A 25,848-nucleotide genomic window follows, 5' to 3' on the forward strand; every position below is an offset into this window, starting at 1 on the left:
TAGCAAATTGTTGGACAGGGGTATTGAGCATCTTTTAGAAACCTAAATGAATACAGTCAGCATAATGGTCCAGTGGTTCTGAGTCAGTCAGCAATTAATGGCCCTCTGGGGGAAAGCCTGTGACTAATTAATTTATAGAACTGATCAAACTGGAAAGCAACATCAAAAACCAGATTAGGAGAAAAAAGCAAAGTGCACTTGTGAAAGATTTTAATTACTATAAGAGGGCAGCAAAAAGACTGCAATAGCTTCTTGCCTTACCTGTCTGCCTTGGAAAGGCCAAATCCTGCAAATACATTATCACAGATATATCCTGTAGGAAACCCTGGCATCTGCTTGGATCTATTTGCAGGATACCCCATGAAATAATAATGTGCTTCAGGTCCATAGAGAATACTGGCATTGGAGGCAGTACAAACTGTGAGGAAAAATGCCTTTTATTCAAAAGGGTTTGGCTTGTTAGTGAGATTGGGCCAGCAGATGGTAAATACCAGCTTGTAATACAGTATAATGCAGTTTGCTGCAGAAAAATGTAGCATAATTTAATATGAGGGCAAGGAACCAATCACTCAGAGCAATGAGCAGGGAAGGGATTGAGAGTATTACGGAAAAATCATTGGAACCATGAGGCCAGTGCACAGCTGCAGTAATAAAGTCTGTCATAAAGGGGAAGGGACTATAAGAGAGGAGGACTTAGTGTAGATGGTATTAGTCGCAGCCCGATCTGCTCTAAGTCCCGCACCATGTAAGGGGCTACTAATGGCTCAAGGGGGTACAGGGCAGCTCAGGGCAAGGACATCTGTTTTACTACCAGGTTTACACAGAGGAGTTGACCTACATGGAGGTTCTAGCATCCCACAGGATGCTCTCCTATAACAGAGAGGGAAGTGGGCATGGAGCTGAACCCAGGTTTGTAGCTCTCAGGTCTTCAAGTCCTTACATAGACAAAAATTCTTGTATTTTTATTGTTTCCTGTTTGGTCAGCTCTAAATTAAGGCCCAAGTAGATATTTTGCTTTTTCTATGACCAGCCTGAACTCTGAACAACCCCTGGTGCCCTTGTTAAAGAAAATGTATTTTGAATTAAGGAATTTAAAGCGCTGAAGCTGCTAACCGGCAGAACCAGGCCTCAGCCCTTGTATAGCCCTAATCCAAGGCTGGTTTAAAACCCAGTCAAGTTAATCAGTAGGATAATGGAAAAGCAACAGATGATCAATTTGTATACACAGGTGCTCTCAGAAACACAGATGTCTTTAGAAAAATGAATATAGATGAGTAGGAATTGCTTGTTCAATAAGTAAGTGTGCTTGAAGGATTGTGTAAGTTAAAGCAAGTGGAAAGAAGATCATGATCCAAAGGGGATCTTGAAACTGAGGCAGAGACTGGAACCAGAATAGATGAATCAACTGGGACAGGGTCAAATGATGATTTTGCAGAACTGACAAGACCAAAGGAAACTCCCAAAAACTTTGGACATTGACTAATGATTTAATAAGTGTGTATAAGCTGTGCTGCATCTCTTTGTTCTCTGCCACTCACTGAGGTGGTGACCCAGCTCTGAGTTGCGATTAAAGCAAGCCCAGTCGTACCCACATCTGTGTGAATTTCTCCTTTAAGAGCCCTGATGCTGAGCAAGCATTGTACGGAGGCACACTGGGTAGCCAGGATCCGTGAAAGCTTCCCACCATCCTTTCCTAAAACCTACCTGCCCCCAACAAACCCCTTCAGAGAAAACAATCATCCTCCTCAAATTCCACAGAACCCAGGCTAGATTTCTCCAGAGAAATACAGGGATGCCTCTGAATTATTTAATGCAGAATATTTAATAATATTCTGATTTTTTTGGCAAAGTTCTTTCTCAGACAACCACAATTTTCTGATTCATTATGCAAAAAGATTCACTTTAGATCTGGAAATCAAGCCAAGTTTCCCCTACTTGTTTCTCATTCCCCACCCCAAGCAGCCTGCAGACCGGGCTACACTGCAACACCCCTGCGTGGTGCATGCTGTTGTACCCAAGCCCTCCACACCGGGGACTGTCTTTGTCTTCCGTGGGATTGCAGAGTGATGAATGAGTGCAGAATCTGATTGAGCAGGTATTAATGAAGCTTAATACTGTCTTTGGCCAGCCACAGTGAACACCAGTTGACAGCTGAAGGAACCATTATGTTCCACAAGAAACCATATAATTAAACCTACAGGAACCTCCACATCAAACACAGGTATGTGTCACTACCCCAGATGAAAGTACACATGAAGCATAGAAGGGGGGAGAGCTTTTACTGCCTCTCCTTTACAAAGGCTTATGTGTTTGAGATAGAGGCTGAGCAGCCAAGGGGAGCTAGCAGAGATGTAAAAGGAGCCCTTGAAACAAAAACACTCCAATAGTGCAACATAAAAAGCTATGCAAGAAAGAAAAGGTGTCTGACTGGTTTAGAGGTGTAAGAAAAGAGATTATCCCCTTTTGGCTGATTTCTCCTGTGATTTGTGACCAGTGCATACCCTTAGTGCATTAACAGAAGTGCATCAAAAGAAGTACCTTCCTCATCAACACTTTTCCTTTTAAAGGAAATAGTCCACCAGACCTTCATTTGGCTAAAAGCTTAGGGTCAAAAGGGAAGAGTGGTACTGCTGCTGCCTGAGATGCAAGAGTACAATTTGGCCTTTGCACCGTCAACATGAAAAAGGAACATGTGAAAAAAATTCTTGCTATTGAAGTCACTAGACTGGTATTCTGATTTTGCACATGGAATGTATCTACTAAGAAAGCAGTTGCCAATTTTATTCAGAAAATCTTTAGAGTAAAACCATACTTTAAATAATGACAGAGTGGGGAAGCGCATCAAAGGTTGGAATGAGATTTCATGTTACCATGAATAAAGGCTAGCAGTGCTCTGGATGACTTCAGAGCTAAATCTGTGTGATTTTCTTATAAATAAGTTAAATGAGCACAATGGAATTTTGCGCACGTTAATTCACTTCCCACAAATAGGGAAATGTGAGGCATCCCTAACCTTCTTCCTCTCAGTTACTGGACCCAGGCCCAGTAACCCAAGTGCACGTCCTGGTTGTGTGTTGAACAGCACAATCTCAGAGCCACTCTTAGCCAAACTCCCCATCTTTGCTCATGTGCTCAGCATTCCTAGTAAAATGGAGCCTGAGTCCACTTGCTGACCCCCCGAAGGGCCAGCCGGGAGTGTCCATAGCAGCACCTACCAGACCTGAAAAGGATAACACAACTGACCTCAAACCACTTCAGAACAAGGCTTTTTGTGTGCTGAAGGTCAGCGTCCCAGTTTGCTCAGCAATGTGGTCTCCCCTGTCCTGTCTATCTTTGTTGCAGACTTGATTGGTACCAGGGTTACAGCACTGAGTTGAATGACTGTGTTTTCACCAACTCTGTGCTCTGTCCCCATGTCCCTGGGACATCCTGGATCATATTCTCCATCTCTTCAGGTGGCAGAGGTGGAGCCACATTACAGCTCTGCAGCCACAGGGTGCAGGTAGGGGTCCTGTCCCAGAGGAGCACTGGGGAACAGTGCCATGGGAAGGCTGGATGCACTGGCCTGCTCCCTGAGCATTTTGGCTTTGCACCCCTTTCCAGGCCAGCTAAACCTAGTGGAAAATGGCACTCACTTTGTATGAGCAAGATTTGCCTTAGGAGAGGGGAGAGGTAAGGGACAGAGTGTGCCAGAAATTATGATCAAAACTGTGAGCCAACCTGGATCCAAACAATTTTGGCTGGAGACGCTCTGAGACAGAAAATAAAGCCCTAATGTATGCTCAATTGCAGCTGCCCCAACTTTGTTGTTACTATCTTCCTGAAATGGGAACAGGGACAGCGTAAGTGACCTCTTTCCCTCTTGATTTTGTGATGACCACAAGATAAAACTTTCACTGTTATATTTTCACATTATGCTGTACTAGTGACTTCCCCTAAAATAATGAAACAATAACAACAACATTTAAGGAAGTGTAAAATATGATTAGTTTTTAAACTATTTAAAAACAGTTGCTTTTTCCAGGTGGATTTCTTCTGACTTCGCCTTGTACAGAGGATTTTGAAAATAGCTTGGTTTATTTCTGTTCAGAATGCTTGTTTTTAAACACCCATATTTCCTCCAAAAGAAGAATGTGAGGTTTGGAGTAAAGCTCTGACTTCAGCCCAGGCTTTGCTGTGGGGGAACATCCCTTCTCTGTAGCCTTGCTCAAGACCTCCAGAACAGCAAAGGGAAGGCATCAACCATGACAGCTCCATGGAGCTGAATCTTGCCTCTGCATAGGTGTTCTCTGTCCTGTTATTCATAACAGCAGAATCCCTTTACAGAGCACACGCATGGGCCACTTGGCCATTGCGGTAGGTAGCACACAAACCCAAGCTAAAAGGAGAGTCCCAAGAAATGTCCAGCCTGGGCAGAGGGTAACGCTGCTCACTGGTGGTGCCAGCTGGTTACACTAGTTCCTTAGCTGCATCTGAGTCCTCTTTACATAAACACTTCCATTTGGATAGTACAAATTGCCAGCGCTGGTACAGATCCTCATCTGTAGCAGCATCACACCTTCATCAGTTAAAGTGAAGTTCCCAGAAAGGATTCAAGTCGTGCAGGCTGGAAACAACATTCTTCAGGTAGCTGTCAAACGAGGGCAGCTAGGCCTTTGCCTCCCTCCCCAGCCCACCACCTCCACCATGCTGCTGAGTGCCCAGCTCTCCATTTCTACCCTGCCTATCTGGACTGGAGGGTACTGGAGAGGCAGGAGGAGGGCTGGCTGTCACTGCCTGTGCTGCAGTAACGCTGAGGGCAGGGCTGGGGAGTAGCACTACAGCTACAAAAACCCTCTCTGGGCCTTCTGACCATGTAATCTACTGCTTGCCTTTGGTACATCCAGAAGTGCAGAGGGGTTCAGGCGTGGGTGAAGGATGTAGTTTAGACATCTGCATGCTGGAGGGATGCCTCCCTTTCCACCGTGTGTTGTCTGAGTATATAGTGGGTCCTCTCATTAACTCTGGGAGAAATCCATGGCTGCCACCACTAAGGCTCATTACAGCTGCTAGAGGCAACAGAAGCAGTCTTTCTGTGAACAGTTAGAGCAGTTTAGCTCCACTTTGCCTTCAACACATCATCATGTACTGATCAGATATCCGACAACAATGTGTGGCTGACTGGGATCCTCACAGAACTGGCAGCCCCTGAGGGACTTTTATTTTATCAATGTACTTTAGGATAATTACTCCAAACAATTCTAAATGAGGCTAAGAAAAATACCTCCACCCTTTAAGTGCAGCTGCTAATTTGTAGCAGTTCTTGAAACAATAGATCTTTGTGTGCTATAAGAAACTTTGATCTGGCATGGGTCCTTCCCTGAGGAGGCTCCAAGAAGAAAGGAGCCCAACTCATTCCAGGACAAAGCAAAAAGCTATGTGCTTAAATACTCAGCCTTACATTTAGGCTCATTTTGAAACATCTGCATAATCCAAGTACAGATCAAAGTCTGGATGCCTGAAAATATTCCCCTGACTATGAATGCAGGATTACAGCGACTCCATACATCACACAACAGGTGGTGGGATATTGAAGGATCACATTTCTGGAGCCACTTAGGATTCATGCCAGGAGGAATTTCATACATGAAACAGATCAAGCAAATGAACTCTTGAGCTCCACTTTGAGCAATGTGGAATCCTCCGTCCTCACCTGGCTGCTGCTGCAGGCCAGTGCTGGAAGGGCCTCTGGAGCCAGGACTTGGACCTCAGTGCTTGGCTCTCAGGCTGCACTGTGCTGCTGGTGTGCCAGAGACCTGGCTCTGGATCAAAGCATCCCAGGCTCATCTGCAGAAAGCACTTGAGTCAAGGAGCTCCTGGGTACAACCTGTATGGACCTTATCTTGGGGCGCTGTGCTGCCTGATCTGCAAGTTACAACAGTTATGGGTAATTAAATTGTTTCTTGTCAGTGAATTATAGATCCCTTTAGGCTGCTGCTGTCAATGATGAGACAGATAATGGTTACTGTTAACGGAGCCAAGGTTGGTAACAAGTTGCCCTCTAAGGAATGTTCCACTTTGGGGGCAGTTTTTTTAGGGAATGTTCAAAAAAGATCTTCTTTATGTGGGACAGAAATCCCAGTGCCATCACAGTACATATAACAACACACCATATATACATACATTCATGCACACGTATAAAAATAAATATTTTATATGTATATATAAAAATGGACATACTTATATATATTTGCAGTTATTTATATAAGGTTTATCCCACTAGACTAACTCAGTGCAAAAGATATCTTGGGTAATGGCTCTTTGCATTGCACTTGTTGTAGCTTTTGCAGTGGAAGGATGAAAAGATAATTTTCTGTAAAATTTTAACATATTTTGGAGCCTTTTTAAATTTTCTTTTTGTGGTCCACCCAGGTTTCTGGGAATGGGATTCTGTCAGTGCAGGATTTTAAAGGGCACTGTCCTCATTAATCACAGTCCCAGCACTCTGCCCTGGAGAAGAATGTATAAGCATTGTACTACGTAAGCGGTATAAGTAGATTTAATGAGATCTTCCCCTGGCATGAATACATATTCCTTCACTGTGTGCTGTAAACACAAATGCAATCTATTTACTTTACCTAAACCTTATCAAGGAGTTTACAGTGAAACTGTGACCACTGAATGTAGAAATCTTGGATGAAGAAATTATTTTCTCCCAGAAAACACAAACAAAAGTCTATGTCCTCCTTTACTTTGATGGGATGGCTCTGCCCTGCAGCTGACCTCCCACACTCAGCTGTCATTGGAAAACATAGTTGGAAAGTGATGCTGGTATGTACCTGGACCTGCTTGGGAAGCATTTTTGAATGCTACTCACTAGGCATAACGATTGCTAGGTGACTGAATGCAGGTTTAGGGACCCAAGCTTAAAAACTGGCCTTGGGACTGCATATTACTTCAGTTAAAAACAAGAAGCTGGTGGCATTAAGTCATTAAGAACAAGAAGGATGTTCACAAATAAAATAACACCCTTCAATAAAGGAAGAAACTGTGTTGGCTCCCAGCCAGTGGCACTCACTCCAAAGCAGTTTCAAGATAATGGCTCATTCATTAAAAAGTATTGCTCAACAGCAAAGCAGCAAGGGTGATTGATGTGTGGGAGTCAGAATCCCCTTTGTGCTGGGGCTGGAGTCTGGGAACAACCTGCCAACCCTCTGCAGAGTACTACCAGCTGCAGTCCCCCTGGTCAGGGCAGGGCAGAGGGTGTAGTACAACCTCACAGTATTTTAAGATGCAGTGCCTCTACTAGTCAGGCCTAGAAACCTGCAGCCTAAAGAGCCCTGCTTTTTTTAATGTAATATAAACTAAAGCAATTTGCAGAGGGATCTGCACAGAACTCATATTGCCTGTATGTTGCACTGCCTGTGATTTCCTGCTTTGTATTTTTGGATACAAATTCTTTACACAAGGACAATATCCAAGAGACTGATTTATTTGTAACAATTCGTACAAATGATTAAATATTAGATAAACACAATTATCTCTCAACTAGCTTTTAAATAGATGCCTCAGTTACTGCACTGCATTCCAGGCCCCAGGGACATGGATCATACTCGACAGCCTTAACCAGGCGATATGGACAACCTTATTAGGAAAGGGGATTGCCATGGGCCTGCTTGTGATTTCATTTTAGTTGAAGGACTTTTTGACAACTTATTCGTGAGGAACAGTTGCCAAAAATCCAATTGTTTTAAGATGTTCTTGAAACAGGAAAAGAACAAAAGAGAGAGAGAAAGGGGGGGACGGACACATGGAGGGAGGAAGGAAGGAAAGAGGTTTATTAAGTATGCACTTTTTCTTGCCATAAGTGATTTATGAGCAACAAATTTAACCACACAACCATCATTGGAACAGATATTGGGAAATAGAGCCCTACCTAACACTAGTCACATTGGGGCCTCTTCTGATCCTATCACAATTAGCAAGTAGCAATTCTTTGCCTGACTTAGCAGAAATGGAGAGTCATCCTTATAGCGGGAAGCATGGACTTCCCCACTTGGCAAAGTTTCAGAAGCTAGGAAGCCCATCTCTCTGTGTAGATTGGTTCAACAAAGTATGAACTACTTCTGTTGTTTTAAAATCTTTCTCCTGTTTTTGCACCCAAAGGCCACAGCCAGGCCTGAAGCTCCTTTTTTGAGAAAAGCTGACAAAGATAAGAACAGGCCTAATTTTGTGCCAAAATGATGTGCAGTAACAAACTGGGGCATGGTTACGGCCATATTTATTGGCATTCCAGCACCATGACTCAACATGGAATTAGTGCTCAAAGTGGAACAATGTCAGCTGAAGAGGTCTGCACTTGAGGAATAAACAAAGGAGATGGATTGAGGATCCAATCCGCAAGAGATCAAATTTAGCAGAGGACCAGTGCAGCAGAACTTCGTTAGTTGCTGGGCTTTTTCTTTCTTCAGGTTAAGAGTAATGCTAACCTTTAAGAGTTAATCTTTAAGAGTTAAATGGAAAACAGCAGTTTTACTCTGCTAGGTGAGTGTACTTCTTTTTTTAACTCCTCACTAAGTCAGAGTGTGAATATTCAGTGACTAAGATGAGACAAGGCCATGAATTATGGGTTTATCCTAGAGGATTTTACCAGGGGTTTAGTCAGAGCTCACCACCATATTCACAAAATCCTCTAAAGATCAGGCTCATATGAAATCTGCACATGGGACTGTTTGCCTTATTGGGGCAGTTGATTAAACCCCAGGTTTTCATGCAAGAGAGCTTCCAGACCACCTATTTTATTGTTAGGGCTCATTTAAAGTCTGGGGAGCAGATGCTGCCTTTTGAGAGTCCTACAATAACTTCCCACATTTCTTCAAATCTGCATTCCCAGGTGTTGCATCCTCCGTCTCCATTCACCTCCTACCAACTGGAAGCCACAGGAAAGTTTATATAAATGTAGTCACTGTTTTACATGCAGCCTGCTTAATTTCTTCAGGATTCAGCTCGTTTCAGTTAAACGGTACTAGAAACTGGTGGTGTGGTGTGCTGCTAATGGGGCAGAGCTCCAGTCAGCTGCTGGTGCAAGTGCAGAACAAACCAGTATCCTGTGAAATGCACAGCTGGATGCCAGTGACACCCAAAGGATGCTGAAGATAGAGCAGATGTCAGTAGCAAGAGGAGAACTAAGGCCAGAAATCTGGATCAGACCTTGGATCAGACAGCTCCAAGGGCCACAGCCCAAGGTTCTGTCTAGGTAGGATGGATAAAAACAGCTCAGAGAACAGCCAGAGCTGGGACTGCAGCAGGGTGAGCTATGGCCTCTCTGTTTTGTTGTTACAGGGTAAAGTGCCACATTAATATAGTTGCTGTGGAGGGCAGTGCATGAAATGGGGTTGTTTTGCTTCAATTAATCGTGGGAGGAATTTAACTTCTTGGAGGTCCCTTTCTCTCCTCCCCCTGCACCATCTCTGAGCGTGATCCAGACTAGATTCCAAGTGGGAGGAAGAAAGGAAACACACAATTATTGATTTGCTCTGCCAAAGTTTGAATAGATTCCTTCTAAAAAAAATGAAAGCTTGTTTAACTGGCCTGGAAAACATGAATGTGTATAACATTATGTACTGCCCTTTTTGTAACTATCACACTGGGAGACCGTTATAGCATAATCAGAACAACATTACCCCAAGCGGCCTGAATTATAAATCCCAAAGGCTGTGTTACACTAAAAAATCCCTGGGTGATCACAAGAGTTAGTCTCTTTGCCTTACTTAGGCAGGGGACATCAGCCTCCTAGCTTAGTATCTCACTATTTTTTGTATGGCTGTCTTTCTGCCTCTGCCCAAATCCCAGCTGGTGGCTGAGGATTCAAAATATTTAATGCAGGAGAAACTCAAGGCAGTTGATCAGAATCTGTAGTAGAACAAAATTCCTGTTGCCTTGCTTGTAATTAGCCTTTCTACTCTGAGTCTGGCTGGTGAATTAGTAGGTGGTAAAAAAAATCTCCTCACAAATAAATGATCTAGCAGTGGAAGATCTGCCACCAGGAGACCAGGTGCTTCTTTTCAGGATGTGCACTTCCACCCCAAATGAATTCAAATTCACTTTTAGAACCAGTTCTTGACTTGACTGTCCTAAATATCTTGGTGTTCCCCCAAAATTTCTTAGTCTTTTACAAAGGCACTGAACCTTAAATGCCTGTGATATTCTGTCTGTGGGCTAACAGCAGCTTCTCTACAGGGTAATGGGCAGGGGCAGAAAGGTGGCTACAAACCTTCTTTGCCATCTTTGCTAATCCTTTTAGCTCAGTTCTCAACTTTGCTTTGCTATGTTTGACTCTGCACTAGCTTGTGAGAGAAAAGTATTTTCCCAACTGTGACTCCAAGTCTAGTCCATGAACTAACTTACATAGAGTTCACTTACAGTGAGGTTACAGTGAACTTACACAAAAGAAATGGAGCCTTTCCACAGTGGCAAGGCATAGAAAATGCCTTGAAGAACTGAGAAATAATATGTCTTTCCTGCAGACAGGCCATGCTCCCCAGAGCATATACATAGGCAAGGGTGTACCAGCTACGCTGTTGTTACTGACCAGTAGGTATTTGTGGTGTCCTCAGATGCAATCCTCTAAAGGCTACAGTAGCATCAAAAGGTTAGACACTGTCATTGTGGAATTTGTAAGAAGGGCTGAGAACATGAGAAGGGGCAATTGTTTTTTTCTTCTTCGGTATTCAGGAATATATTGGCTGAAAGATGTAATTAGGAACAGCATACAAGTACGGCTGGCGTCTGTTTTAAGACAGATGCAAGCTATAAAGGAGTAAACAAACTCTAATAGTTACAGTGAGAACATATAAACCCAAATTTAACCTGAATGTTTCTCTTTTATCAAATACATTGAGAGAATTCAGTCAACCACAAGCAGTGGAATCAACTAACTGAAAAGAGCTACCTCATCCAGAAGACATACCCCAAAATCTGCCAGTGTTGTCAGCTGAGGACATTTCTGTTTTGGAGGTAGACTGTAACTACCTGAAATGCTCTCATAATTAAGTTTTTAGGTATTTTTAAACTACCTATTTCCTCCTGGGACCAGGACCAAAAAGGCCAAAATACCACAAGAAAAGCTGGTTTTGCAAGTTTTTGGCCACTGCCACAAGTCAGAGAACTGGAAATTTTTAAGTGAGAGAATGTTTCACTGGTTCCTCATCTGCTGAAATATGGGGTATATGTAAATGCCAAATAAACATCAGCTTTCAGGTACTTGACTGAACTCAGACTCCGAAAACTATGAAGACCATCCAAACCTTCCTTTGACTATTAATTTTCTTTTGAGGGAGGTGCATATAGAGAACAGAGGCATGGCCTCAAAAATAGATGCAACTGACACTACTTTCAAGCCTTGCGCTGCTTTACAATGCCCTTTGAAGAGCACCTAAAAGTAATTACCCAGTGCTTTGGTTCATCTGGGTAGATTAGAAACCAAGACAGTTCAAAACATTCCTTCCTGTTCTAGTAACTTGTACTTTGGAATAACAAATAATTCAGTGTGGTAATTAGGTAATGTGTGGAATCAGTGTATCACTGTGTCTTTGAACCATGAACATGGGGAAACAAACCTTCATGGGCCAGGTGATTAGGCAGCTACCTGGCTTTAGGAATTTGCCTTGGGTGGACCAACCTTACAGTATCTACTTACAAAGTTACTTGCACATTTCTCTGAAAAACCTAGGACTAACAACTGTCAAAGAACAAACTAAATATGATGAATCATTGATCGAATGTGAAAAATGCAATGCAATTAGGATGCAAATGTTTCCCATACTAGCTTAGTCTGGTGACAACATTTTTAATATTGAAAAACTCTCAAAAGTTCCACAAATCTCCCTCCCTTTATCCAATTGTCTTTTCCAGAAGAGGGACAGACAAGGCCAAAACAGGCCCTGCCTGAGCTGACTGCTGACCCTGCCTGCTGTGCCAGCAAGATCCTCTTTTTTCCCTCTGTCTCTTGTTCTCAATCTATCATTTTCCTCAGGCCAATGCTAGCTATGACAGCAGAATAAGGAAAAGGATCCAATCTAAGAATATGTCTATAAATGAAAGTCTCCAGCTTTCTAGTCTCTAACTTGATTTGCCAGATCACCTTGTGAAATCAATCAGGGAGAGATTCTCATCTAAGAGTGGTTAGAGTGAGGGGATGGCATTTCCATTCAAGCTTTTCAGAGCAGTTTACAACCTCCCTGTGAACATGTTTTCATATTTGAAAAATATGTTAACCTGACAGGAATTTTATGGGGATTAAGTAACAAGGCCTAGTTATTTACACAACGAACATGGGTAGGAGGTAAAATAGAGAAGTCAAACCTCTTGCCCAGGCTCACATACTGTGGCAGTGGCAGAGACATGGGAATAACCCAGGTCTCCTGAATTCAAGGTTAGTCCACAGCACTATTTCCATATTTCCAGAAAGTCTATGAGTTAATGAACCTGCTAACTGTTTGTGCATTCCTGTCATCCTAGCTCCCTGTTGTGATACTTTCTGCTGTGCTAAAACAGCTTGACAGCCCCAGTCTTGAAGCTGGAAACTGAGTGAAGCCAGTGATTGTGAGCATTAGACAAATCTTAAAATGCTCCCCTGTCATTACACAAAAAGGGAGCTGCCACTCACTGCTCAGGCAGTTCTGCCATATACATGGATACAAATGACCGGTGCCAGTGTACAAAGGTAAATGCCACCTAATGTATCTTAGTCTACAAGGTGCAGGCTTGAGATAGCTGCCTAGCAGAGCAATAGATGCACCACTCCTGACAAAATATATGCACATGTATGGACAAAAGACTTTATTTGCCTAAAAACTGATGCCAGTCTAATTACCTTGGAGGCAAGGCTCTTACAATCAGCAGAAATTCCAGTTGTACCTGGATGTGTAGTGAAAATACAAAGAAATCACAAGATCCCTATTTGGAGGCTGAGCATAACATGGATTTGCTAAGATGCTCTGCCTGGAGAGTGAAACCCAGGACAGCGAAAAACTGATGGCTGGTGGGCCAAGCGTGATATGGTGTTAGGGAGTTCTTGGCAGATGGCTTTCATCTAGGTATACCAGGAGGGATGTATGGAGGTGTCCCTAGGGCACTTATCTCTGTGCCCAGCTCACTGAGAAAAACCTTGGGCTAGAACCCCTGGGCTTTCCTAGAGGGAATCTGCTGTACTGTTTCAGGAAAGAAAAATATAAACCATCATCCCATCTTTGACAAAAGTGAGAAACTCCATTGTCATGGCTGAGTAAGCTTCTTCCTTGCTTATAGTCTACAGGCTTGCTTTTTGTTATGGTTCAACTCCAGCCAAAGCACACCTGAGACTTTTAATTACTGTAATTAATATTATAGCAATGCCCCAAGCAGAAATTAGGTCCCCACTGAATGGTGTGCTGCTCAAATGCATGCAAAGAGTTCTTCGCCTTAATAACTTGCAAGCTGAAAGGACAAACTATGGTCAAGTTTGTGGGATATAATAGCAGAGACAAATTGAGGGAGGGGGTGATGACAGATGCATGGCTTGTTAGCTCCATTTCTGACTCATTTTTTTACTTATATTACATAAACCTGGATTCAGGGGATGTCATGGGGAAAATACTGTTGAAATAGGAGACAAGAGGGACTATTGGAACAGGAGGAAAGGTGGGAGCAGTTCAAGCCTTTTGGTGCACTCAGGACCCTGACTGATGTGGGAAAGATGAGCAAGAGGAAAAGCTGAGCTCACTCATTCAACAGCAACAGAGCAGGAAACTGACGGCTGCTTCTTTGAGATCTTTACATAAAACAATGCTGGGTACTAGCCTTTCCAGTTTCCTTCTTTGCATCATTGCTAGAAGGGATCTATGCTGGCTCTTCTCCTGGCCTGGAAAAAGTACCAGCCAGGGAACTGTGCAGCTTGCCTCCTCTGCACAGCCTCCACATAGCCCTGAACCAGACTACTCTTGAAAGTACTGTGGTAGCTGGCACAGAAGACTCTTGGTGAAGACCCTCACAGAAAATCAAACAATCTCATTACCTTTGGGCAGAGAAGCCAGGCATTTCTCTAACTCAAAAGCCAAGCCAGCCCAAATAAGCCCAACTTTTAAATCAGGGAATACCCACAGAGAACCAGAGGGTCAAAATTTTCTACCTGCCCATCTCGAGACTTGCTGTCAGCTCTCCAGGCCTCAGAACTCCTGCTGTCTCGAAGCCACAAGTGCGGTTAGCTCTGTTCTTTCTATGACCAGCTATCCTCCTACTGCCTAATGTTTTAAACATACCAGGAAAAGCATACATGGTGCTAACATTACAACTGTTGTTGGTGTGCAGGATCACTGCCTGAGTAAGACATATTCTTCTCCAGGGACAACAACCCACTGCAAACCATCTTCAGTGAATGTATCCTTTACATCTGATTCCCTCTCTCATCCTCCTCTAATTTCAAGGTATCCTTTCATGTTGAACAGGTGGCAAGCACCATTTGTTACTTTGCTCAGTATATCACTTTTGTATATTAAAGTTCATTTACATGAGTCCATATGCTTTCCTTCCCCAAGTGGATATGAGATATTTCTAGTGTCTTCCCAGAACACAGCTTAGCTGAGTGTCTGATGCTCCAACTCAATAATTTAGTTTTGAAACTGTTTAGCAGTGTCCCTTTATGAGATTTGCTTGGTGGCTGTCACCATGATAAATAGTGCTTTATAAGACGTAGTGTGAATACAAACCACATGAATAGCTTCCTAGTTTTATCAGGGGTTTATTGACAAATATTTCCAGAGCTTGTTTCTGACCCTCGTCTCACAGCAAAGAATAGTGCCTCCTTAAGCAAAAGTTTACCCTACATTAAGGTTTGTCTGTAGCTACAAATCTAAAATAGGCAGATAAAAAAATAGAAATGAGCTAATTTGCCAGTGTTTCTGTATTTAAACTTTCCTCTGCTTTGAAGTAAATCCACAGGTATTTAATGATACTGGCTTCCAGAGAACACAAGTATTTCCCCAGATAATTATTCTTTGGAAACTTCTGCAGTAACTCTTTTTTAAAACAAAACAGGCTGAGTGGCAAGGCTAATAGGAGAAAGAAAGAAAGAAAGAAAGATCAAAAATGCTACCACTCGACAGCAAGGAACCAACAAAATCGGGCAGGAAGAGCCTTGAGGCTCTTTTTCCAAATAAACTAAATGGTTGGAGACATAGTTGCTTTGTCTTTTTTGGGGGCATGGGTCATGTAAATGTGAAATACTTGGGACACAATGGACATCTTGCACATATACACTTCAATAGCATAATACATATGTAGTAGGACAGATACTAACTGTAAGTACGCTTGCTTGATGCTCACCAGAGCAGGAGAAAAGTCCTGCCTTTGTGCAGGGCACGCAGGAAGAATTTCTGGGTATTAGCAGCCCAGCTAGCTACATATATTTGCCTACACATTCAGTTCTAAAATATAATAACAACTTATACTATTCTAATTTCTAGAATATATTATATTATTTAATGATAGTATTTTTCTTAATCATTTATATCACATACTAGGTTTGCCTTCTGGGCGTAAATCCAGAAATCCTGAAATAGTCAGATTAAGCCACTACTAAGCCAGCTCGGTTAGAAGGTTGTTGACTTCCTCCTTGTGTCCATTGCCCCAGTAGTTAAACCCAGCATAAATGGCTGGGGAAGGACTCTTTGCCACTGGTTCCTAAATGAGCAGCCCAGTGACACAACTAATCAACCCCACTTCCTTCAATAAACTAGTCAAATCCTGTTATGTATGAAAAACAACCCCATACCTGGCAGAGGTTCTCTCCTCCACTGCAGCTGGTGTTGCAGTTGATGGCGTCACTGATTATGAGGATGAGAAAAATACATCAGCTACAGGAAGCATATTGGCACTGGGTCAGCCTCAGAGCACGCTGAAGCTTTTGGGGTCAGAGAAGTTGCTCAGCCCTCCCTCCCAGAAGCACAAAAGCAACCAACGGGCAGCCAAGACTGCCAATCCCCAGTTGTCCCTCAAAAATGAACACCCACCCCTAGACTCTCTGGAAAGTGCCATCAACCTTCTCCCCATTGCAGGGAGGGGGTGAAGCATTTAGAGATGGAAACTAGCCGGCACTCAGCACTGACTATAAGCTTGTGCAGGGCTACTGCAGCTCTGTTGATTCCCTCCCTCCTGGCAGCCTGCGCTCATGGCCAGGCAAAGAGCACAAATTGGCTGCTGACCTATTTGCAGAAGGGCTGGTGGGAACAGCAGGCACTCACACCAGCCCTCAGGACAGTGCTTACTCCTCGCTTCAGTTCACAACTTGCTTGCTTTTGGATTGACACTAACTCCGGGGCTTCCCCATGCAAGAGCAAGAGATGGATAAAGCCAAGAGCACAGGCTCAGACTCTGCTACAGTATTTTAAATAATTCCCATGAACATGAAAGGATGACTGGGCTCGGAGGATGTCCTCTGGTTTGAATGTGTAGTTAGGGATTCTTCAGGGAGAAAAATCTGCCGGTCTGCCCTGGTGTCATTCTACTGAAATCAAAGAGGAATCAGTATTTTAATTCCGGTCATGCCTTCTACACTCTATGTTAATAGTTTCTGGCAAAAAGAGGTTCAGTACTAATTTTGATTGTACTGTCACTGCTCTTTCCTGGCATGGCTCCAGAAACGTATGTGCATTTTTTAACCCTATGTACACACTTATTACTATTTCTGGATTTTAAACAGTTTTAGATAGGAAATACATTCTCCATCTACCTTTAAATAGGTAGTTAGGAACTTATTTGTGCTAACTGCCTGGGATGGTATCTGGATGGAATATGAGTCTTAAGCCTCTTGAAACAATGTCTGCTTTTGATATGGTTGCTAAATGGAGTTCTTTACCTTGTTAAATTTGGCTCCTTTGATGGAGTAATTCACTCTTCCACAGACCAGATGACTAGAAAATCTGGTTACATTTTTCAAACAGTTCTCTTTTGGGATGATCAGGTTACAGCAAATGCATCGGCAATTACGCAAATAAAAATGTACGTAAATTCAAGGGCTTAGGATTTTTAAGGTAGCAATTGTAAGAAATTGCAGAAAATGTGAAAATTATAATATGCATTAGCAGATGGCCACTACAATGGTCAAGACACTGAAGTGCACAACTTATAAGGAGAGGTTGAGGCAATTCTGTTTGTTCAGCCTGGAGAAGAGAAAGCCAAAAGTGGGGATTTAATTGCTGCTTAACTACCTATTAATTAGTTATAGAGAAGATGGAGATAAAGCAGCAGAGACAAACTGCAAGGAAATTCTCATTAGGAAAAAAACTCCTTGAGGGCAGCCAAACACCAGAACGAGTTGTCCAAAGAGCCTGCAAAGACTTCATCCTTGCAGACACTCAAAACCCAACTGGACAAAACTCCAAGCAACCGGATCTAATATTGAAGTTAGTCCTGTTTTAAGCAGGAGATTAGACCACATGAGTTTCAGAAGTTCTTTCTAACCTGAATTGTGCTTTGAATCTATGAAAAATATTGTAACTGGTTACCAAACCAGACACAAGATGACAGGTATATCACAATTTTTGCAAGGGAAAAGAAACAAAATTAATTTCCATTGTGTCAAGTAGTTCTGCCAATATAGGAATATAGCCCACAAATCTTCTATTTCTTATATGGTTATTTTATCTTCACTGGTTGTATCTGGGATGCCAGCCTGCAGCTCGTGAGGTCCTGCAGCTTCACAGTGAAGCCAAGATCTTTGCTAAATTCTTGTTACCAAATACCAGAATAACTTCTCAGCTCTGTATTATGCTGGTTACAGAAGATGCTCCTTGAAGTGTGTGATTTTGTTTGTCTTTCCTTCTGGAATGCATAGAACTCTATTTAATCAATCACAGAAACCACAAGGCTGGAAATTCACTGAGCTGTTTCTGTTCAGACTTCCAGTGATATGCCTGGTGGGGTGAACATTTTGCTTGCATACGCCCAGAAACGGTGACTGCCTCAATGAAAGAAATGTGGAGAATAACAGAATCATAGAATCATTTAGGTTGAAAAAGACCTTTAAGATCAAGTCCACCCATCACCCTACCATTCTTTTTGAATAAAGGGTAACTCTGTAACACACCCTACAGATATGATAAAAAAAGAATGAAATGGGGATGAAATAACAGAACTCAAATCTTTATCAACATGAAGAAATAAAAACTATATGACCATTTCTCTCTCTCTGGGGCATGCTGCAGAAGTGGGGTTGGGCCAAATACGTGGAATAATTCAGGTTTGAACTGACAAGTAATGAAAAATTTAAGAGTTCAATATGTGCAGTAATTTCAAACCTACTCCCAAAAAGACAGGTTTGGGAGGGGTGGGGATTTTTTTTGGGAAAATTCTTGTCTGTAGCCAAATCTGAGTTAAGGATTTTGTCTAACTCCATAGTTATAGTCAACTCAGAGAAACAGGCATGTCTGGATGTCAATTCACTCTATTCAAAGATAAGTATTCAAGACTGTGGTGCTTACAGCTGGTCAAATGAATGCCACCCAAATGTTTTTGCCCCAGAATATTGAAAATTAAATATTTACTTTGGAAATAAGGAAATGATTTTGACTTTTTTTTTCTTAAAAAATGGGGTTATTTCTTTAAACAAGAAGGTGTTTTGACAATAAATCAAAATTAAAGAGTTAGCTCTATTTCAGGACAAAGAGGAGCTTCAAAGAATTATTTTGCAGGTTTTTGCTTTTCTCTACAAAGCAGAAAAATTCTGCCTCACTCATTTCCATTCTACAGGTCCATATTGTGGTAGGGTTGAGTCAGTATTTACAGAGCAAGACAAAAAAAACCTTCTTAAGTAGCAAATACGGTTGTTAATAAGCTGAAGAACGTGATTTGTTAATTAGTAGTATTCTCAATCTGTTGCCTTATTTAGCATTTCCTCCAAATGCCTGTGGTTACAAATGTTTCATACATTTTAGGAAAATGATTATCCTCTTGAAACAGAATATGCTGCAGCTTGGTATTTTTATTCCCTGATTTATGATTCTATTTTAAATTTAAGAGTCATCCAGTCAGGAAAAAACAATACTTGAAAGTACAAACACATAACATGGATAAATGCAGTTAAATGCTCAAAGGAAGCTGTTTCAAAGAGCCAAAGGACTGAGAATTATTTAAGCAAGGTATTCCACAAAGAAAGTATGTAAAAAGCAAAACTAAAAACATTAAAGAGCCTAATTCAGATTTTTTCTCTCTCCAAAAATAATGGTAAATCCATAACAAACAGTTCAGCCAGCTCTAGACTCAACTGCGGTCTGATCCAGTTATTATTTTGGTATTTGAAATCAAAAGGAATTTGATGGAAATGTATGATAGATTATTTTCTGCACATTTTTAATTGGGTGACTTCTTCCCTTAAAGGGTTCTAATTTTTCACACATGTCTCCAAACACCCTCTGCCAATATTAAATTCTGCTCAGATGGATTTTCTGTTAAGAGAAAAATTTGGCAGTTACAGCTCTTTGGCTATAATCCAGTAAATCCAGATGGGAGGAGCCAGCAAATGGAAATGTTTTATGTAGATAGTATGTTACTTCTCTGTGAATCCAAATTTACACATTCCTGGAATAAATAAAGTCATGAACTTTCTTTTGGTTCCTTTTTGACTTTACAAAAAGCTACAGTAGCATGGAACCTTCTTCCTAATCTTTGCGGTTCTCTCCCTGCTCTTTAGTTTACCTGGCTGTATTTACTATTGTCGACACATCTCTCCCCCTTTGCCCATCTTACTTTATACAACCTGATCAAGGCATTTTTAGAAATGAAAAGTGATTTGGTCAGATGGCTTAAATTATCCATAGTCTTAGGTAGGATCAATCTTACTAAGTAGGTGAATGCCTTATGAAATTATATCCTCTTTAAATATTCCCTCTTTTAATCTTCTGAAAACGGATTTGAGAGAGATATAAAGCATTTGTTAAATTTACTTGAAAAATAAAACTCTCAGACTTTGGGTGAATAAACTAGAGACACTCAGTTCAGAAAGAGAACTGGGATTTCCAAGTTTGTAGATGAATATTTAAGTATGCCAATAATGAGCAGCTGAAATAGTACAGTCGAGGAAAGCAAGGCAGCTTTAAAAGGCCCCAAATGGTTACCTTCAGATTCCATGGTTTTATGAGTGATTATTTTCACCACAGATTTAAAAAAGTCCATCTGCTTATTCTAGCCTGCTGAAAAAAGTGACTAGAGGAATGGCTTTTACCATACCACTGATATCTCCTTCATACAACAGTGTCATAGGGTAGATACAGGTTTACTGCTAGAAAGCTCCTGTATATAAGTAGAACTAGTTCTTTTACAGGGACAATTGTATGCATGCTTAGGTTATTGAGGACATGTTCATTACAAAAATCTGCATAAGTTATTTCTTCTCCTAATTTTTTTCTTGGTTTTTTTTCTCTCTTCTGCAAGTTTAGGTTTATTGGGGTAATTACAGGGATTAACCATCATTGCCCATTCTAAATGCTCAGACAGGGCTATGGCAGAACTGGAACTTTAATTTTGTATGAAATTCTGTTATTTTGAAACATATCCAGGTTTGGAAGGGGGAAAAAATAGAGTTTGTGAAGTCCATAAAACAGAACATTTCAAAAAAGTAATGTTAATAGGAATATATTGTTTTGTTAAAACAACAAAAAAAACCATTTAGTTTTTTGTTTGTTTTTAAAGAATAAGAGCTCTTCTGAAAGAGGAGTAATAAATACAAAATACACCATTCCAAAACCTTTGCAATGACCCTTAATCAAATATCTTTTTACTAAGTATGAATATTTCCAATGTGAAATATCCACCTTGACATATTCCCACTGACAAATCAGCATTTTTAAAATGGAAAACGCTAATTTAGAAAATGCCTGCCCAGTACTAGGAAAAGATTGAGGAGCTGCTTCAGAGTATTCCTTGGTTACTATTTTCTACTAAATTTTACTAAAAAAAATACCATAAATGTTATATAAGTGTTTTCCACATCTTATACTTGGCATACTTGGCACGTAAGCTAGCAGCACAGTCACCAGAGGGTCACCTGTCTCTGTGGGACTGGAAAGATGTCTGCCCTGGAATCACGTCCTGGGCTCCAACCAGAACATCTTAACCTGAGATGCTGTTAGCAGCAGAGTGCTCCTTCCCCACTTTGTGCTTTTTTGTGCCACCTTGGCAGCATAAAAAGGCTGTACAATAGTGGAAAATAGAACCTCAAGTCTCCACCAATTTTCACAATCCTCATTTTCACTCAAGTTCAAATGTTAACAAAGGAGCAGGATATACGACAACAGTGGATGTCTGAAGAGCAAACTTACGCAGTCATTGTCCTCATCAATGAGATGTTTATCTACACACTTTCTCCCTGTCTTTGGCATTATTGCCACTGGGAAATAATAGCTAGGAAACCCTGCAGAAGTACTCTCATTATGGTAGTTCAGTCTCTTTTAGGTTATTTGAACTTTCCCCTTTCATGCTTCTGTATTAGACAATCTGCACACACGCAGCACCATGAACCCCATCCATCCATAGATGCCAGCATTGCTGAGGAGTAGTATTATTCAGTGTTTCCCTCACCGCTTCTAGAACAACATATAACATTTTATGGTTCTTTCATGGCTCAGTTGTGAAGTAATGAAATATAATTATACTCACATTAGACTGGGGAAGGTTATTTGCTCTAGTGAGAATGATTAAGAATGTAGGGAGTCGGACCTGGATGTAAACATAGCTGGTAGGTAGCTGGTATTTACTTACTAGAAAACCAGAGGAGTATTGGAAGAAGATCCAACTCTAATGTAAGAGGATGCAGTTTCCAATAAAGTGAGCTAAATCTGCTTAAGCCAGGCCAAATCTGTGAACATACAAGCAATCCCACCCAAATGTGTTCATTATATAGACCTGTGCAGCACATTTAATGTTCTTTGACTTGTGACATCCTTGTTGTAGGTTCTGGCTTTTTTAATTGGTTTTGGACAGGCTTCAGGATCATGAATTTACAATTATTTGAACACACCAAGATATTTTAGTTGGCTAAAGTGTAAACATTTTGAATGCAATGACAGATAGCTTTAGAGCCTGATTTTCCACTGCCTTGTACCTTACATAGCATAAATTCACTGTAAGATAAAGGTTTCAGAGTGCAGTTTGGTAGCTCACTGCTCATGACTTTCCTATGACATTAAGCCCACTGAGCTTCTAATGACCTTCTGCTGTGTGACTGGTTCTGCTCAGGGTCTTCTCTACCATCACAACAACATGATGGGGTTCAGAGTTAATGCAAATGGTCTCCAGGGATTTTCCCAATCATACATGCTCCCTTGCTTATCTACAACTTCAGTACCCAAACTTTGGAGTCTGTCAGTGAAGAAATATTTGTTGCCAAATTCTGCTGTTTCCAGCTTTTTTTTTTCTCTTGTTCCAGCTATCATAGCACTTGGTAGGACCTCAAATAGCTGAAGAAAATGAGAAGCAAAACCAGAGCTTGAAGTACCAACATCTTTTGCCACAAAACTCTACCAATCACAGCTTGTGACCTGTGAGCTCACTCCTCAGTATAAATCTGGCAAATCATTTCAGCATATGCTTAACTTAAAATCTTCAACTACACCCATTTTATTCTAAGTATGACTAGTGCATTCTTTGAGAGTTCTCAAGTACTTCACCGATAAATTCAAGAGGGGCCTAAATAAATGAATTATAAAATACAAGGCAGAAAAGCATTTGTCCTTGATTTGAGGTGCTTTCAACTGTGGGTTTAGAGAATGTGTTTTATCACTATGTAATTTCTGATCTTTGCCTTGACACAGTGTCAGACCTGGGATTATTATGTTTTCATGTTTTGCTACCAGACACAATTCTTTGGCAACAATATCTTCAGGGCTGGGGAAAATACGCGTGAAACTGCATCAGCATTGCAAATGAATTTACAACTATGTCTTTTAAAACATTTTTTGTACCTTCTGCCTTACTACCTACAATATAGCGGCAATATTCTGGATGGCTTTGGAAACGTGTGCAGTGGTGCTCACACAAACTCTGTGTATTCAGAGGCCAGATTTTCAGCTGAATGACACTAACCTCCATTACTGTAGTTGTGAGTTGTAGCTGATGGCCCATGCTGTTTTTCTGTCTAATGTTGCTATCAGAATCATGTTGTAGACAACCATTGAATATGTAAAAGCACTAGCAAAATCAGTTTATACTAAAGACAGTATTTCCATTACACAACACACTGACACTAATGATGTTTTTCATATGAAAGATCACAATACAATCATGCAACAAAGAACAACTGCTAGGTCATCAAACTACTCACCATATCACTCGGTAGTAACAAAAAAGTTGCTTCATAAAATCTGTCTTTCTGCCTTGAAAGCCTTATTTAACCTAAAAGAGATTGGGGGGTTTCATTAGGAGACAAAATATCACTGTTTAGTCTTTTTGTTCCTTCATGAACTCAGTTTGCTGAAAAAGCTCTGAGTTGTACAGAGTGTTACTTGTTTAAATTAGAGCTTTTCTATTCCAATAACCTTATTCTATTTGTCTGAAAAGCTGCTTTAGGCAAGCCAAAATTGGGATCTTTATTTCACACAGATGAGATGTGAGCACACTGGCTTGGAGGAGGATGGGTTCCACATAGCTTTTCTGATTACACAGATGACAAGTAAAACTGCAAATATTTTCATTCCTGCCAACAGAAGTCACTCTAAGGTACAGTTTCACCTTCTACAGTCTTATATCCTTTGATGTGGATTGCCTATAATTGCCTATAACAAGTGTTTCTATTTCATTTTCTGTGGGGGTTTTTTTGGTTTGGTTTTTTTTTTTTTCCTAGCCCCTCTCATATCTGTTGCTAATGCATTAATGTAGGAGGGAAAATAAATAATGAATAAGCTATTAAACTGCAGGATCCTAGTGAAATATTGCAAGAAACTCAGGCTTTTCCTGGGAGTGCTAACATGATTCATACTGTATGCTTGTATGACATTGGCAGCTATAAGTCTTGGGAGGGATTATTTTAAAAAGGTTGTTCTTTTCACACATCTTCAATAATTTGCAATTGTTGCTCTTCATGGGAAGTCTGTGTTTAAGCACAAGAGTGCTCCAGACAAATTATTATTGCTAGTGGATCATTCAGAACCATCCACTTCCATCTCCTAACTTCAACTGCAATGACTCTGGCTCCAGCTAACGAGACCAAGACACAGCTTCATGTGGAGAATATCACTAGATCTTTGAGTAGTGGACAGAGCTTGCCTATGAAGACAATGGGTCATGGATTTCTGATTCAGTGAGCTCCAATGAAGAAAATCTGAAATCTTTCACAGTTGTAATTTTCCCAAGGTGTTTCGTTTCATGCTTAAATTTATTTAAGTTTTGCATCACTATTAAAAATTAAGCCAAATATAGAATTTACCTGCCACTTCCGAATCCAAAGTAAAAAAACCCCAAACCTTAAAAATATCAGGATTAAACATTTAATGTTTCTGATTCTTCCCCTCCTGTTTCCAACTGAAACAATTAAGAAAACTGATATTCCCAAACACTCTTGTCCGCTTCAATATAACCTAATGACTTGACTAAGTAGAATAAAATTCTTGTTACTTCAAAGTAGTGCAAATTAGTCCTTCCTCTAAACCCAAGAAGTTCTGCAGCACAAGGACTCCCAGTGGATGGACTGCTCTCATACTATCCCATACAAGCAATCAAATGGTGCACACACTGAAGTAGTTAAAGCTCTAACTGTAGATGTTTGCAAGTAAACACCCTGCTTTCATATATGGCTTTCATAAAAGCTAATGTATGTTAAGACTTTGTGAGCGAACTGCTGAAAGGACTTGTACATTTATTTACATCATTGTTTATATCTTAAAGACTCCCTTAAAGCATTGGAAACACAAGCACACCCATGCAGAACAGCCTCTGTGGAAACAGAAGTTGGAAGGGCATATGGACAAAACAGTAATTGGTAAGCTCAATTACACAAGTGCAAGGACTTAAAACAACGACTGGAACCTGCAGGGTTTTCCATGTGGGAAGAGCCCTGCATGTGAAGGGACTGACACTGATTTTGTTCCATCTCTTTTTTACATATGTTACTCCAGAAGGCAACAGACTACAAACTCACACCACAGTTACATAGCGCACCAAGGCCAGGAAGGCTGAGGAATTCCTTTTATGCCTCTTGCATGTACTTGTATTTCAAAGTCATTAGCATTATAGATGATAGTCTTCATTGTGCCATGGTCACATCACAGGTAAATGACTGTATCACCACCTGCACAGAAGATGTGTACTTTTCTGAAGTCACTGGGGTGTGCTTGAGTGCAGTCCAGTATTGTCAAGGGAAGGTAATACTTCTGGAATACCAGCATTAAGTTCCCCTTAGACACCACAGACTGTGCATATTTGACACCAATCAATCTCAAAATTCTTACAAACAGCAAAATGGGATTGCTAATGGTGATGTTTCTTATTGTTATGGAATTATTATTTTTGTTGTTCTTGTATGTTAAGCATTTAACATTTAAATATCTGCTGTGAGACTGTTAGATGGTATGGAGAGCCCAAGGTGAGGAATAGCATTCAAAATCCCACATATTATTACAGAAGTACTATTTATTTTAATAACTATGAGCTCCATATGAGGACTGTTATATCAAATAACTTGAAGAAAACTCTGTGGCAGACAGACCCAATGCCTTTGTTGAAATCCATACAGTTGTGCCAGTTACCTTCTGAAGGATATTTACCAAGGCTTTGAACTTTTTCTTGATGTTCTTCAGATGGTGTCAGTAGCTGAAAGCTTCATTCACTGTGACCCTGTGCTCCAAC

General features: G+C 40.9%; 1 long non-coding RNA gene across 2 annotated transcripts in view; it reads right to left on the reverse strand.

The window, feature by feature from the left end:
- Positions 1-25,848, reverse strand: part of LOC130148730 (uncharacterized) — a 57,888-nt gene that overhangs the window by 26,407 nt on the left and 5,633 nt on the right. For both annotated transcript variants that reach the window (XR_008821646.1, XR_008821645.1), the window contains exon 2: positions 23,323-23,400. This is a non-coding gene — a long non-coding RNA (uncharacterized LOC130148730). The remainder of the gene's footprint in view (positions 1-23,322; positions 23,401-25,848) is intronic.

Source organism: Falco biarmicus, chromosome 4 (genome assembly GCF_023638135.1).
Source record: "Falco biarmicus isolate bFalBia1 chromosome 4, bFalBia1.pri, whole genome shotgun sequence".
Classification (NCBI taxonomy): Eukaryota; Metazoa; Chordata; class Aves; order Falconiformes; family Falconidae; genus Falco; species Falco biarmicus.